General features: G+C 44.3%; 1 protein-coding gene across 2 annotated transcripts in view; it reads right to left on the minus strand.

Moving 5' to 3' along the window:
* Positions 1 to 14319, minus strand: part of LOC119170425 (uncharacterized) — a 114442-nt gene that overhangs the window by 40075 nt on the left and 60048 nt on the right. Inside the window, exon 4 of one of the 2 annotated variants that reach the window (XR_005109693.2) lies at positions 3008 to 3154. The exons of the other annotated variant lie outside the window; for it this stretch is intronic. The gene's annotated coding sequence lies outside the window, so the exon portion shown is untranslated. Of the gene's footprint in view, positions 1 to 3007; positions 3155 to 14319 lie in introns of those variants that run through there. 2 annotated transcript variants of the gene reach the window in all.

Raw genomic sequence — 14319 nt, forward strand, 5'->3', positions numbered from 1 at the left:
CTCGTCTGTTCCCTTCCTGCTCTTCCACTAGTGCACTGAATGGTGCCCTTCACGTACTACGAGAGCCTAAAGAGACGCTCTTCTCAATACGCTCCCGCGGTTGCTGGCGCGCCCTCACCGTCCAGTGTTAAACACTTTTCTGGACTATGTGGTCATAGCCCGAGTTTTGGACCACAGATTAATATCAACCCTCTACGGGCCTTTTCAGATATTATTGACATCCTGCTCTTCTAGTCACATGCGTTTTCGTCACATATTTTTCGTCCCAACGATGCTGTGTGGTGGTTAAGGTATGTGTCACTTATTCATCTCAACCATTTGTGCATACTGAAAGTCAAGCGCACACACGCGATTACATATATGATACGGACACAGGAAGCAGCGCAGTCCGCATTGCTTCATTTGTGCATCTTTATTGGTCTAGAGAACATAGTGGTGCGCCAAGTGGAGTGATATTACAGAGACAAAAATACTTATGACGGCTCTACTACAGTGAAACTTGTGGAAATACGTGGCGTGGGCACCCAGCTATTCCCACTTGTCGAAATACCCTCACTTCGCTTACCAAGGCGTCGATGACGACAATGTTCGAGGTAATAATGTACGGTGTTCGCGGCACGATTACATTCTTCTTACAGAGATTAGCAAACTCGGTATGCGACATGTGCCCCACTTCTTACTGTGATTTGTCGACTTCCTGTTAGCTCGCTTCAGTTAGGCATCGTCTGGAGTGAGCTGTTTGAGGCTTTCTTCCCCATCAGGTCTAGTGACTCCTCGCCATCGATGCGTAGGGGAAGGGGCATGTACTCGCTCGAAGAGGGGACAAAGTTTGCACCTTTTCTTGCTTGACCACTGTGATATGTCTGCTAATTGCAATATTTTAGTATTTGTTCGTTCATATAACGCAGTTTGGCGCATCACTAGCCTCGGTGTGGCTCGCATCGGGGGCTTCCTCTGAGCGACACACGGGGTGGATGAGCGACAAGCGGAGCTCCCAAAGGGCTCTCCACTTAATCAACATCATGCACCGCGCCGGCTGTGACGTGTTCATCTGAGCCAATGGTTCCGAGCTTTCATTCATGGCTGTTTTCAACTTTCCAGCATTTCATGTTCGTGCAATTGCTGCAAATTCAGCTGAGGTATTCAGTGAGTGGTGGGCCCTATCGCTGCGTCATCCACTCTATTTGGAGGGAGTGCATACGCCACTGTGCACCATGGACTTTAAAAGGCCATTCGCGTGGATAGTGGGCTATTATGCCACTTACGTAGTAGGCTAATAATGTAAGTACTTGGACACCTCATGAAAATTTATGTTACTAAAACGATCGTGAGTGCACACACTTTCATTGGGACTTTGCGCGGATTCTGAGCGGCTGAGATGGAATTTCAATTCAAGTCGACATGGGTGCATCAATCACGGCATTGGTCCATTCTATTTTGACTGCATAATTAAACGGACAATGTATCCTTTTGATGGTAATCATCAGGCTCACGTCAACTTTTATAAAAATAGCAATATTCACTGCTGCTTTCCCCAAAAACAGTACTGCTCGTGGCCCCACGTTAGGATGAAGGTTCACATTTTTTTTCGACGCGTCTACGCCTTCACTGCGTGCACTTGGTATATCCTGAACGATGTCATGTCCCGCAAGCATGCAACAGCACTGCTCTGTTTGCATCGCAGGCCGAACCATCGGCAAGCAAAACCATGTTGTTTTCTTGCTGGTTGGTTGACGTGTATCTAGCGTCAATCTAATCTTAAGCATCATCTGCGGTATTCAACAAAAAGAGAGGCAGTGTACAAATGAACTTTACGTTTATGTGTGCAGTGTCAAGAGACTGTATCACGACAAGTCTACTATAGCAGCCCTTTTTCTGCAAAAAGCATTGATAAACCCTGCACCCCACAAGATTGAGTTCGTGATCAATGATAAAGACGCTGAGACGGCATCGTGCACCTTTTTAATTTTCGAGGAACACAAAGAAAGGTTCCGCAACGACACTGTCTTGAAAACCAGGCACCATTTTCTCCTGCATCGGGAGGAAAAAAAAGTCGTCAGTACCTATGTGGAGCAGCCGGAGATGTTCCACGCCATACTCATAGAACATTTTCAACAGAAAAGCCGTACACATAATCATCCCGGAAGCGTGTGTTCTACAACCCATAACATTGGGCTGTTTTCCCATTCGTAGCTCCCTTGCCCAAGCATCTGGCCACCACGACATTTGGCAGGCACTACATCTAGTATAAAAATTCCTGAAAGCAAGAATCCATAAGCTAATTCAGGCGTTTATTAATTAGAGTGTAAAATTTCAACTGCGCCAAACTTTTTCTACCTCGATGTAGAAGTCGTGGTCAAAAGCAACAGGGGTGGTATCGCCACAGTATATTTTGTTGAAAAACTTTATAGCCTAAAAAATGCTTTACACAACCGCATTTCAAATAAAGTTTATTCGTTCGTTATTATTATTTTTGACCGTTTCTTCCTGTCTTTCGGTGCGTTGTAAGATGCATTCGTAGCAATGTTATTTAAGACACAAGGGGAAGAGATGAATGAAAATGCATTAAGACATACAGGCTGTGTTAATAGTCATCGGTTCGTCGAAAAGGCTAGAAAGTATCCAAACAGCTGGAATTTCGTCTTCATTATTGGTGTCTGACGACAATTCGTTTTGTAAATTTTTAAAGGCTTTCAAAATAAGTACGCCAAACATGATCAAGTCTGTTTCAAAGATGGTCACCTGTCGAAACCTCTCCCAGCATGCATAATGAATTGACTTCATTTGGTCTTAAAGTATACCCATAGCAAGTACGTTTCAAGATTTATTTGATCTCAAGTCACGTTCAGATGGTCACCGGTGGTTTGAACAGCTTAATCAACAAAGCCCAAACAGCGCTCCATGATTGCTGCTCACAAGTCTTATGAAAAATGCTTTCGCATATGTTGTCGCAATTTATTCTGCGGAAGAACGCAAAGGAGCCCCTAGAACTCTCTTGTTTTTCTTACCTACATTTCTTCATCCAGTATGTCCGTAGAGGAATAATAATTTGGGTTTTCTAGGTAGGACAATTCAGAATGAAAGCTGTATTGCGAGTGGTAACTTCCTTGTTTAGGTATAACCCCTTTACTCCTTCTCAGATGTTTCCAGTTATCTGAAATGTACAATCAACCTGCATTATTGACGAGACTTTACGTTGCAAAACAATAATTTTATTGTGATCATTACCATTGTAGAGGGCTCAGAAAACTCCACCCACTCTTGTTTTTTTATCACAAAAAAACATATACAAGGGTCTCTAACATCTTGATTCCACCTAAATTCAGCCGCATTGGGAGGGATACGGCTCCTCACCTTACTGGCCAGCAGTTGTGCTCATCGGTGTGCGCACGTAAGTGTGAGGCAGTGACCTTGAAGGGGTGTTGTGAATTCTGCACTATATATAGGTATATAAGTGTGTGGTAGAAGGAGGGGGAGGGCTTGGCAATTAACCCAAGTAAAATAGCGCACAAACACACAAATTCAGTGAGAAGATGGCACGGGCGATAAGTTTCATCTGACGTATATTTTTTCGGAAAGAGAACATACAATCATGAAAACAACTAGTCTCCTTTCTCACTATATAGCAATACTGTGATAGTGAGGCCTGGGCTAATCCTCCTGTTTCCCTACATTGTTTCTTCCGTCTACACCCTAGAACTTCTCCTTCTCACCCTCACTTCCTAGTTATAGCCCTTGCGAGACATACGGAATGAAAGATAAATCCCAACTAAGCGCATAATTATACCATCTGGTATCTACAAACTCTATGAATCAGTCGAAATTGGCTACTGTAACCTTCGTGTGGGACCTTATGTATACCTGATCCTTGCCGTTGCTTCAAATGCAGCGCTTCGGACATGGTTCGCAAAGCTGCAGAGGGCCCACCACAAGTGCCAAATGTGCATCTAAAGAACACTTGTGAGATAACTGTGCCCCTGAAGCCGTTTGTGCGAACTGTGAAAGGGACTACACCAACTACTCAGAACCAAGCCACTTGTGAAAAACAAAAACAAATAGTAGAACTGAAAATCAAATTGAACTTGCCTTTCTAAGAGGCATGCAAACGTTTTTTTTTTCTGCACAACCCATCTTATCCCTGTATCACCAATTTGAAGCGACGGCGCTCCACGTCAAACCTTTCCGGGCCCGCAACTGTCACACAGAGTGTCACTGTGGTCGCGCCATCAGTGCCTCCGGCTGGAGCAGCCTGTAGTGCTCCGCCACCTGACAAACAGGGCCGGCAGACTCCCGCGTCTGCCGGACCCTAGGCCCCTGCAAGAGCCATCAGGCCCTAAACAACTGTGAACGGGCCTGCTGAGCAGGCGCCCTTCGCCCCTTACAAGGAGTGATGTGTACAAGTCCCACTCCTACAGTGTTTTAGACGCCGAAGCAAAGGCGCAGGTATTACAAGTGTGCTAAAAAAACTAGTAATTACAGGGCCCGCAAAAGCCCCTGTAACCAAAGGCAACACTTTTTGTACATACACTACAGCACAACTTTCAAATGACACAAATACTACAGTGGAACATCAGAGGATGGCTGAGATACCTCCATTATATGCAGAAACTTTTACACAAACACTCACGAAAATTGATGTGTGTGAAAGACATACATCAAAACACGCCAACTTCCTACACAGTTGCACTATTTTTCGAAAGGACCGGGATGATGCTGTCATGCCTTCCATTGGTGTTGACCATTGGAGTTGATAAAGCAACAACCTGCACACATTAACCGCTCCGGACACCCCTTCAGGGAATAGCCGTCTGAGCCGCACTCTTCAACAAACTCGTCCCGATTTACTCTATTCACATAACTCTACACAAACAACTCAGTATAAACATCAACTCCAGTCATTAATAGATGAACTTCCAGAACCGTATCGTCTCCTTGGAGACTTGAACGCACATATCAGTTGACGGGGTGACTTTCGCTCTGATGCGCGAGCCTGCCTACTATAGCAGTTCTTTTTGAACTACGCTGCATGTTTACCGAATCGCAAAGAGCCAACATCTCATAGTCTCGTTAGCAATACCTACTCACCCATAGATCTCAGCATTACATCTTCCTCACTTTCAGCGCTACTTGAATGGAAGGTCACAAATGTTCCTTACGGAAGTTACCATTTCTCGGTTATTCTGAGATCACCGAAACATAATGAAGGTCCCCCACCTGTTTACAGATGGAAGATAGAAAAAGCTGATTTGAAACAGCTTGGAAAAGATGCCCACTCAAGTTGGTTTTATATGTGTGGCCTAAGCATAGATGCAGCTGCAGACTACTTTACAGCTCTTCTTTTCGATGGTGCTATCAAATCGATTCCCCAATCTGGACGGTTCACCAAATGGCGCGTTGAATGCCGAGTGTCAAAATGCACGTAAATGGAAGAACAAGGCGTGAAGGTTCCTTCGGAACTTACCAACCGACGAAAATCCAAATAACTTCAAAACCATTAGGTCTCAACGAATAAAAGTGTGCTGACAGGCCATACGGGAGAGCTGGTAAAGGTTTTTAACAGGCATTACCACTTATACAGATGAAGTGAACGTTTGGAGCATTTTTCGCTAAGGTAGCAGGGCGACAAACACATTCACACCCACGTGTAGACGCACAGGGCGACAGCTTGAAAGAGGACGCGAACGCCATCGCCGCACAGCTTGAAAAGGCCTCCAGCTTGTCGCACACTCTTCGCGACTACTAAAAATCCTTCATCTTGATCAAGAGGCTCAGCGACTACATGCAAGCGCTCGCCACCTAGCAACCGCGCCTGGAAACTTCACTATAGGACTAACTTTGAAAAGAGGTATGTTCTCACTTTGTGCTCGCTGACAATTGGCCGCATAAATACTTCTTCGCGCCTTGCTGCATGCGTGGTCAAGAAAAAGAAGAAAGCGATGTCTAAGGATAATTAAAGAGTGTCGTAATGCGTGGCATTGCGGTGGAACGATTGCCACAGATTGTTATATTACTTCCCGAAAGATGCAGAGGACGCGCGACGGAGAACGGCGCATAGCAGAAACTCACTCATCAGAAAGAAGGCGACGGACACTAGAGTAGTTTGTTCTAATCAGTTCGCTCACGACGACATGGTTCTCCTCGGTGAGTACAGCATTATTTAGAGTTAGTGAATTCTTATCAATATCCGGGCTTCCCTATGCACGGATTATATACTTTTGTTGATATGAAGAAGCGCTTTAGGAAATCTGTTCCGTTACATGTGTTAATATTTTTCGCATATGCTTCGTTTTTCTGGAAGTCGCAGTGCTACCCAGTCTCAACATAAGCTGCTGTGATCCTTACACTCTAATAATTCTTTTTATTTTCAATGTGTGTATATACACAGGTTGTTACAGTTAAAAAACACCAAGCAATAAAAAATTAGGAATGAGTGCTACGGGTTTCCAGCTAGCGCATTGTTCTTAGCTGTACGTAGCACGTCAGAATGTTCTCTTGATCCACCAAGCACGCTAATAAAGAATGATTGCTTAATGAACCTCATAATTACTGACTCTAGAGAAAAAAATTTAATACAAGACTTCCAGCTCTTATCCAGAAATAACATAATTTTCAAGCCACGGTAACATAACAACGCTGGTAAATTTTTTTCCGGGGTTTGTTTAAAGTGCACGAAAATCAAAATGTAAAGAAGAAAGATTGAAATGTAAGTTGAACGAATTAGCGAAGGCTTCTCACGCACGAAGGTCTGTTGAACAGACTATCGCTGACTACGATGAACATTAAGTGACGGTCGGGGCGGTTCCATTAGAAAAAAAAGGGGGGGGGGGGCACAGGAAAGAAACAAGGACGATAAACTTCGACGAAAAAGCTGCTTCCACATGCATTGCGATAGGAGACTGGAGGCAGCATTTGGCGCAGTGCAGACGTTTTTCTTTTTCTTTTCGGGCCAACTTCAAACATTATGGTGGGGGAGAGAATGACATTTCTATAACGGAATGATATAAAAACTTCAGCAGTGATGATTCGGGAAGTTTTTTTTTGTTACATTTGCACTGATTACGTGATCTACTGGATACCTGCAAAGAAAACGGCACGATTGGGTTTGGGTTCAAAAGTTTATTGCTCGTACTTCGTCTCCATTTCCCGTCTCCATTTCGTCTCCATTTCCCGTCTCCGTTTCCCGTTAGTTACCGTCTGTTAGAGCGCAGTGCGTATGAATAAACAGAACGAATAAAAAAAGTCTTTTGTGCTCTTATGGGTAATTATTAAATATTTGAAAAGCTAGGTGTTGGAAAGAGATCAGCGTCATTGCAAAGTCCAAACCGCTCTTATTGAGACGTCATGGCCAGGTAAATAGCGTGGTAAAACAACCCTCCATCAGCCCCGACACACCATCTACATAGAGTCAGCACAGTTTCTGCCGCGTATCGTAGCATTCGTGCAGTAATAGAGCGGAACCTATCTGCCATTTCAGGCTTCAGTCTTTTGGTCATTGTCGCCGATGTAGACGTGGTCTTTTTTGTATCGACATAAAAAAATCTAGCGGAGCTAAATTTGGGGATCTTGCAGGCCAAAACGGCCGATCTAATTCTCAGGAAATTCTTGATCAAGCCAGACAGCCGTGCGGACTCAAGTCCGCACGGCTGTCCATGATTTAGCCTCAATTCTAGATACACTGGCCCAGGCACAGTTATTTTTTGTAACTAAATGCGTCCAAAGCAAGCGTGTTCAACTTGTGATAGTATAACGGAACTAATTGGGGTACAAGCAATTGACAACAGCCGCAGCTTTGTTACCTGAAAACTGTTTAAGTCTTGCAAGTAGTAGTGTAACGGATATATAGCCCATCTTTCTATCCTGTTGCATCGTAGCTACGCAGCTCACAAGTAGTCGAACCTTTCAGGGAGGTCTGACGAGCAGTTGCCTGCTACAACCTCGGATTCGCTAACAATTTCTTAAACTTCAATAAAACCTAATGCGGTTTGCCGAAGGGACTCGACGTTGGCGTGTACAGCGCAACAATTCTTTGCCCAGCCGTGGTTGTTTAGTGGCTAAGGTACTCGGCTGCTGAACCGCAGGTCGCGGGATCGATTCCCGGCTGCGGTGGCTGCATTTTCAATGGAGGCGTAAATGCTGTGGGCCCGTGTGCTCATATTTGAGCGCACCACCAGGGCGCAATCCTAGGTGGTAAAAATTTCTGGAGCCCTCCACGATGGCGTCTCTCATAAGGATATGGTAGTTTTGGGACGTTAAAGCTAACATATCAATCATCAAATCAGCGCAACGCTTTCCGCTCTTCCGCCAGTAAAACCCTTTATGCCGATGAGAATGAGGCTGTTCGCGGCCACCTATACCCTTCGCCTTCAAGAAGCAAATGTGAGTACTAAATGTTAGCCCCTTGAGCAGGTTTGTTGGGACTAACTGTTAGACCTGGTGCCGTTAGTGACTAAAAAGATTATTGGTTGTGGAAGCTCCCTTAGTCCCCCAAAAGGACGGACCACACACCCTTTTAACACCCTTTTGCCTTAGAGTGTAGTGTAAACAACTAATGTCTCACTGTTCTGCACCTTCGTTTTTAAAGTGGATTCATACTGTCTGTAGCTTAGTTAACTTTTAACAGCAACGATTACAATTTCTTTGAACCTTTGGGGACTTACAACTCAAAATTGAGAAGAAATCACCACTGTATCGCTGAACGGCAGGTACGCGGCGGGCTTGGAAACAAAAGTGACGGTCGGCACGCGTCGGCAGCTGAGCAGGATAGTCCTTGCCATGACGTCATTTTGCCGCGACTGCAGCGACGTAAGTGTTCATTCGTGAGGCTAATAGACCTCACATTCACACAGGATATGGCGTAGCGTCTAGTTGCAACCACGGACATTGCAGAGAACACTGTAGGCTATTCCAAAGCGAATTATCATGATATATTGTGTTTCTTTGTACAAAGGTCATGTGATGGCCGAAAAGCGCCAATACATAAGACAAAAGAGTGTGGTGACTAGCAGTGTACGTGCCTGAAATCCGTCACACCAAAAGCAGGCAAGACATTGATATTAAAACTATGACAGTGAACTGAAATTTGTACAGTGAAATTTAGTGGCAAATGGTGGTGATAAGACACTGCAGCACTCACATCCTTTCAGAGGTATTTTTGCAGATTACCAGGGTATATCACGTGATAACTACAAAGTTAATTGAGAAATGCGAAAAACGATTGATGTTTAAAGAGTGGATTCGTACTGGTGAACATCGATGGAAGAAGTGGTACTTTTATTTTGGTAGAACAGTGAGAAGGGCTCCTTTCTTAGAGTTGGTAATTCCTGGCACTGAATTAAATCGTGAAGAACGGTGACTGGTTCTGCACGTTTGTCGCGCATGGGTGGATCCCGCCGGACAGAAGGCATGAATGTTTACTGTGTATTCTGCTCTCAGCCTGGAAGTGTGACTTCTGTGTAGTGTGACTTGGATACAGGCGGCCAATTTCCAAAGTGCGCCTTGACGACGCGTAGATTATTTCTCATGTCAATATCTCATGTGCTCTGCCAATGAACTCTCAGCTGTCATTTAAGTAAATATTTCAGGTCAAGCGCAGGGATGGCTATATTTGTAATCGCAGTGTTTTCGTGGACGAATCTCAGAAGCTGTTACACCATGACGTTACCTTGGACCTTGTGAGGCCCTGGCAAACCTCCACACTACTACACGCTGTTAGGAACTCTATACTGTGCAAGTAACTGCCTTTTGTGCAATGTGTTTAACTACTGCAAGTATCGCTACAGCTTCTGCAATAAAGATGTTTGTGTCCGGATGTGAAACGGTAGCCACCGAGATGCATTGACTGACAGCTGCGTGCGACACAGCGGTGTAAGACTTCGAGACATCTGTAAGAAACTTAAGACATGTGTTTTTGTGTTGTAGCTCCAGGAAGTTTGTGTGCATGTGTGCAATGAGCGCGTGCTTTGTAACATTTAGAAAAGACACACCGCAGTTGGTAGTCTGCCGATTCCATGACGGCAGGTATTATGGAGGAGCCTCAAACAGTGTTCAAGTGGGACCACCATTTCCTCGGCTAGACCCCTGACACGACGCCAGTAAGGCTGTCGAAACAAAGTATTGTGTTCAAACGGCACAGAACTTGACATGAAACTGATTGGGGAGTATGATGGGTGTTCCTTGCTCGTGTTCACCTTCAGATAGTATTCAAAACACATGCAACATCACTGCATATGGTGCGCCCACTTGTTCCATTCTACGTAGATGCTTTATACGAGGCTAGTGCGAAAAGCACCCGTAGAGAGACGAATGCCGAAATTGTGGACAGAGTCAAGTATTTGCAAGTTTTTTGGTTCTGCCGATTGATAGATGATTACTCCGAAATTTAGACGCCAGCGTATAAGGCTTTCATGATACATCATACATTGCCTGTCACTTCCCCACGTAATGCGCGACAACACTTTCTGAATGCTCACGATTTCTAAACACTTGTTTTTGAGATTTTTGATGTAAGGTACAAATGTTAGTTTCGTGCCTCAAATATAGCTAGACGTTTGTGGTGAGTTTTCACTGCCGACTGCTCACTTTGCAGGTCATTGTCTAGATCTGGTTCAACACCCCTCTTCATTGAGGCTACAGAACATGTGCTTTCTTGCGAATTAAGGGTGAAAGCGTTCTCGTCTCCTTATTTGTTTACCAAATTCAAAGTGATTTGAACTTGCCGCTCCTACATTGCGATGTTGCAAGATTTGAACCCTATCTGCACATCGTCAACTTGTGTGCAACAAAACATATTGCGTGGAATGTAGGAATGAAATGAACTCATTTTTAGATTAAAAAAGTGAGTAAACACAAGACACTACAACGAAGCGGACCTGTGTTCGAATGTCATAGCCTTCGTGTTTTTGATAATTACTGAGCACTGCAGGCTGCTGAAAAAAGTTCAAGACAAGACATTTCCAACCCGGACATGGTAAGTGCGATGATTCAACAAATGACTTTAAATAATGGTCAGCGTATTTCCTCGGACACCCAAGTGTGAGACTTGTCGCAAGATGCCAAAGTGCAATTTGGCGTCGTACGCCTTTGCATACTGACGAGTGCTGATAGAAAAAATGTGTATGATCGATAGCGTCGCGAACTTGTGCGTCGATGTATAACAGGTGATCAGTGGTGGATCCACAATAGTACAGGTCCAGTAGGTTTCGTTCCGAAAATATTTTAGTCGGTGCTTACTCATCTTTTCGAAAAACTTAAAGACGCAACTAGCTATTGCTATCGGCCTGTAACTCGCCACAGATGAGGAATCCTTGCCGTGTTTCAAAAATAGAATGCCATAGCCCCTTTCCGAGAAGTAGGCATCTCACCAGAAAACCATACGGTATTGCACAGAAAAAGTACGGTTTATCCTTTCGACAGGTATGTTTTTCAACATTTCATACTCCTTGGAATCAGAGCCTGGACAGAATTAATAAAGCTATTTAGCAATGTCTGTAGCTAAAAAATGTGAAACTTTGGTGGTATGATTGATAGTTTGCACACTTGAATTCTCGTTTCTGCTATTCTATTTTCATTTTATAGTGTTGGAAAGCCTCCGTGTAGTGTGACGAGCTGGAGACGCGCTACAAGTATAGTCCCCTGGGTAATATACTTGGTCTTTTAAGCTGTTTACTTGAGTGTTTTCAAGCGGGATTGAATGCACTTGTCTTCCTAGTACTTAACTGACCCTCTTCCAGACTTTACACTCTTGTAAATATGAGGTAATGCATGATGAAAATTGAGGGAACTTCTGCTGCTTGCGTGCCGGCGCATCCCCCTCCCTTGAAACTTTATTTTTCTAACATTTGTAAAGCGCTCCGCTGTCAGAGAGTCTCGAAAATATTTTCACGCTTTATTTAGCTTCCTGCGTGCAATTTCGCACTCTTTGTTTTACCATGGGACACGTCGTTTGTTGTAAAGTCCAGATGTTTGCGGGACGCAATGAATTACAGCGTATGTGAAAAAGGCTGTAGACTACACTACGTCTTGATTTACGCTTAAACATGATATGCCAGTCCCACTAAGCGAGTAGCCATATGAAACTATTTGGAATCGGCTTTGTCTCCGAGCCATGTGGGCACCCGTAGAAAAAATTTGTTGCATTCTGGCGTTCTCAAAACTACCGAAAAGTGGTCTTTTCCTAAACAATTATTTATGTTTTTTCATTGGAATAGGAGAAAAAAAAATGCCATGCTTCCGCGAACCGTGCCACAGAGCGAAAGCGAGAAGAGCGGCCTTTCGGAGACGTTGACGAGATAGCGTTAAAACGCTCGTTTCGAAGAAATTCCGGCGTCGCTGTCGGTGTCGTTGGTTGTGAGTGAAAAATCATCATCTTATGCGTGCCTCAAAGTTGAGAATGATGCAAATAAAGTGGTATTAATAAATGCTAAAATATCCTGCAGCAGAGTGGGGGCCGAACCAAGCGGGGATAAACCTGGGGCAGTTGCGTTGAAAGTGGATGTTCTACCACGCGGCCACGCCTCTGCCTGTGAAAGCAGAGAATAGAATTGCCTCTGTTTAGACATACAGTGAAAGCAGTTTTGATGCTTCAAAAAACATGCGTTCTGTATGCATGCTTCACAATGCAACATGACACATTGCAGTAATAATGCGTAGTACAAGCGTCCAATGCCTACGGCCGTCAGAATATGCGATTATCATAATGGCTCCTTAGTAGAAAGCCGGCCTTCCAATACTAAGGTACACACGTTACTGAACCTATTTTCTTAGGGCCACGTAGTGGGTGCATAGCAAATTTGAAAAAGTTTCATGTTCATGCACTAAGTTTTTTAAGTGCGCACTTGGTACAGGATGTCGGTAGCGCGTACAATTTCTAAAGGTGAAGCTTTCCGGTTCCCTAACTTTTCTGAACACTCTTTGAGTAAATGCTACAAGCGCACTTGCTAGGTACCCACTACGCCATAAATAATCATAATTTTTTGTGATTCACTATGCACACAATACATTCACTGTGCCACCCTTCGTCATTCTTCGGAGAAATGTGTTATCCGCTACACATTTGCTAAGAATTTTGTGCATTATTAAATGCAGTGGCTGATGACAATGAAAAAGTGGGCCTAAACTGGCCTGACGCCACAGTTATTAGGTGATCGAAAATAAATTTTCTAGTGGGTTGGAGCATTAGACGACCCGGTCATTACGCAATTTCTATTGTGTGACGCACGGTTGTTCTTTTGATGTTTTGAAACGCTTTAGTACTTGTAATAAAGCGATTCCTTTCCCGACTCGAAGGCTACCTAGGATCAGTTTAGCAGGGAGTTCCAAGCACCGACGTGGCTCAGTGGCGAATGCTGAGCTAGCACGCAGCGGACCCGGGTTCGAATGTCATGGTCTTCGTGTTTTTGATATTTATGATTTTGGTTTCCTAATTCTTCCGATAATTGTTAGAGACGCCGGCGGCAGTAGTGGTATGCGTGAGCCATGTTCTGATCACACAACAGCCTTTGCTGTAAAATTATAAAGTTGAAACGATGACATGACGAGTAAATATTGTTAGCGAGGTATGTTATGTTGGCTCTCTTTGAATCAACAGACAGGCACCAGTTGAATAGAAGTAGTATTTAATGAAACGACGTCTTGCATCACCGCGAGAGTCACCCAAAAGACCACTAAGGGCAACCATGTTTCCAAGGACCAGGTATGGTCCTGTTAGTTCACCCACTAAGGATTCAAATTCATGCTTTTTATTATGGTTTTGCAGACGTACGAATTGAAAGCAAATGGTGACGAGATTATTCAAAATAACTGCTCGAACAGCCCCTTCCTCTAGAGGTGTTTGTAGTGGCAGGAGTGTACATGCTACTCCTTGATTAACAATTATGGCTACAGTAACAAATGATTCCAGAGCACCATCTCTGTCGATTAGGAATATACCGCTAAACGCACAAAAAGTCACAACATATTCATGGAGTGAATGATGATTGATGGGTCAAAGCGTTCGTCCGTCCATTCATTCTTGCTTCCGTCCGTCCATGCATTCGTCACTACGTCCGTACGTCCGTTTGTTCGTTCGTCTGTCTGTCTGTTCGTCCGCCCGTGCGTCAGTTTGTGCAGCCGTTCTTCTGTCTGGCGGCCCATCCGTTCATCCACCCCTCTGTCTGCCTGGCCGTCTGTGCATCCATCAGTCCGTCCGTCCATCTGTCTGTCCATGAGTCCCTCGGTCTATCTAGTGAACACTCCAAGTACCGCAATGTCACATCTTTTCATCATGTATTCATCATATAAGGTACCGTCATCCAGTGGGCATTCTCAGGACCACTCTCTCGG

The sequence above is a fragment of the Rhipicephalus microplus genome, chromosome 3, assembly GCF_043290135.1.
Source record: "Rhipicephalus microplus isolate Deutch F79 chromosome 3, USDA_Rmic, whole genome shotgun sequence".
Classification (NCBI taxonomy): domain Eukaryota; kingdom Metazoa; phylum Arthropoda; class Arachnida; order Ixodida; family Ixodidae; genus Rhipicephalus; species Rhipicephalus microplus.